The sequence below is a fragment of the Melanerpes formicivorus genome, unplaced genomic scaffold (assembly GCF_026170545.1).
Source record: "Melanerpes formicivorus ecotype bairdi unplaced genomic scaffold, bMelFor1.0.p_v2 SCAF_260, whole genome shotgun sequence".
Lineage (NCBI taxonomy): Eukaryota > Metazoa > Chordata > Aves > Piciformes > Picidae > Melanerpes > Melanerpes formicivorus.
In genome coordinates this window covers 262,628-265,000 of record NW_027142612.1, presented here as the reverse complement: position 1 = coordinate 265,000, position 2,373 = coordinate 262,628, and positions in this window count along the sequence as shown.

The following is a 2,373-nucleotide window of genomic DNA, read 5'->3' as shown; positions in this document are numbered from 1 at the left end:
ACCCCTTGGCGACAAGCGCGATCTCCGCGGAGAGCACGTCTACTCGCCGAGGGAGAGCACGTCTACTCGCCGAGGGAGAGCACGTCTACTCGCCGAGGGAGAGCACGTCTACTCGCCGAGGGAGAGCACGTCTACTCGCCGAGGGAGAGCACGTCTACTCGCCCAGGGAGAGCACGTCTACTCGCCGAGGGAGAGCACGTCTACTCGCCCAGGGAGAGCACGTCTACTCGCCCAGGGAGAGCACGTCTACTCGCCCAGGGAGAGCACGTCTACTCGCCCAGGGAGAGCACGTCTACTCGCCGAGGGAGAGCACGTCTACTCGCCGAGGGAGAGCACGTCTACTCGCCCAGGGAGAGCACGTCTACTCGCCCAGGGAGAGCACGTCTACTCGCCGAGGGAGAGCACGTCTACTCGCCGAGGGAGAGCACGTCTACTCGCCCAGGGAGAGCACGTCTACTCGCCCAGGGAGAGCACGTCTACTCGCCGAGGGAGAGCACGTCTACTCGCCGAGGGAGAGCACGTCTACCCGCCGAGGGAGAGCACGTCTACTCGCCGAGGGAGAGCACGTCTACTCGCCGAGGGAGAGCACGTCTACCTCCCGCCTGAGGGAGAGCACGGGGGGGGGGGACAAAGACAGGCGGCAGCAGCTTCGGTGAACGTCACCCGGGAGGCGACCGGGGCTGTCCCGGGGCAGTCCCGGGAAGCCGGCGTCCGACACAGGGAACCGTCAGCTGCCGGACCGGGGCGAATCCCCGCGGCCACGGCAGGGGTGGGGGCTCGAAGACAGCCGGCAGCCGCTTCGGTGAACGTCACCCGGGAGGAGACTGGGGCCCTCCCGGGACCGTCCCGGGAAGACGACGTTCGGCACGAGATCCCGGCCGCGGCCGGACCGGCTCGAAGCCTCGCGGTCCCGGCAGCAGCCGGAGCCGCTCGCCGCCTCGGGCTCCCGGCCCCCTACAGATCCGGCGACTCGTTCGCGGGCGGCGGGGGGAGGCAGTGGAGGGGGTGCGGGGAGAAGCGGCAGCGGAGGCGGAGGGGGGGGGGCTCGAAGACAGCCGGCAGCCGCTTCGGTGAACGTCACCCAGGAGGCGATCGGGGCCGTCCCGGGGCCGTCCCGGGATGCCGGCTTCCGGCACGGGGGTCCCGGCCGCGGCCGGACCGGCTCGTATCCCCGCGGCTCCGGCAGGGGGGGGGGGGGCTCGAAGACAGCCGGCAGTCGCCTCGGTGAACGTCACCCGGCCGGCGACCGCGGCCGTTCCGGGGCCGTCCCGGGAAGCCTGCGACAGGCACGGGGTCCCAGCCGCGGCCGGACCGACTCGAAGCCCCGCGGCCCCGGCACGGGGGAGGCCCAAAGACTGGCGGCAGCCGCTTCGCTGAACGTCACCCGGCCGGCGACCGGGGGCCGTCCCGGGGCCGTCCCGGGATGCCGGCATCCGGCACGGGGTCCCGGCCGCGGCCGGAGCGGCTCGAATCCCCGCGGTCCCGGCAGCAGCCGGAGCCGCTCGCCGTTCGGGCTCCCGGCACCCTACGGATCCGGCGACTCGTTCGCCGGCGGCGGGGGGAGGCAGTGAAGGAGGTGCGGGCAGAAGCGGCAGCGGAGGCGGAGGGGGGGGGGGGGCTCGAAGACAGCCGTCAGCCGCTTCGGAGAACGTCACCCGGCCGGCGACCGCGGCCGTTCCGGGGCCGTCCCGGGAAGCCTGCGACAGGCACGGGGTCCCGGCCTCGGCCGGACCCGCACTGGGTGCCGCCGCCTCGGGCTCTCGGGACGGTATGGATCCGCCGACTCGTTCGCCGGCGGCGGGGGGAGGCAGTGGAGGGGGTGCGGGGAGAAGCGGCAGCGGAGGCGGAGGGGGGGGGGGGCTCGAAGACAGCCGGCAGCCGCTTCGGTGAACGTCACCCGGCCGGCGACCGGGGCCGTCCCGGGGCTGTCCGGGGATGCCGGCTTCCGGCACGGGGTCCCGGCCGCGGCCGGACCGGCTCGAATCCCCGCGGTCCCGGCAGCAGCCGGAGCCGCTCGCCGTTCGGGCTCCCGGCACCCTACAGATCCGGCGACTCGTTCGCGGGCGGCGGGGGGAGGCAGTGGAGGGGGTGCGGGCAGAAGCGGCCGCGGAGGCGGAGGGGGGGGGGGGGCTCGAAGACAGCCGGCAGCCGCTTCGGTGAACGTCACCCGGGAGGCGACCGGGACCGGCCCGGGAAGCCATCGTCCGGCCCCGGATCCCGGCCGCGGCCGGACCGGCTCGAAGCCCCGCGGCCCCGGCACGGGGGAGGCCCAAAGACTGGCGGCAGCCGCTTCGCTGAACGTCACCCGGCCGGCGACCGGGGCCGTCCCGGGGCCGTCCCGGGATGCCGGCTTCCGGCACGGGGTCCCGGCCG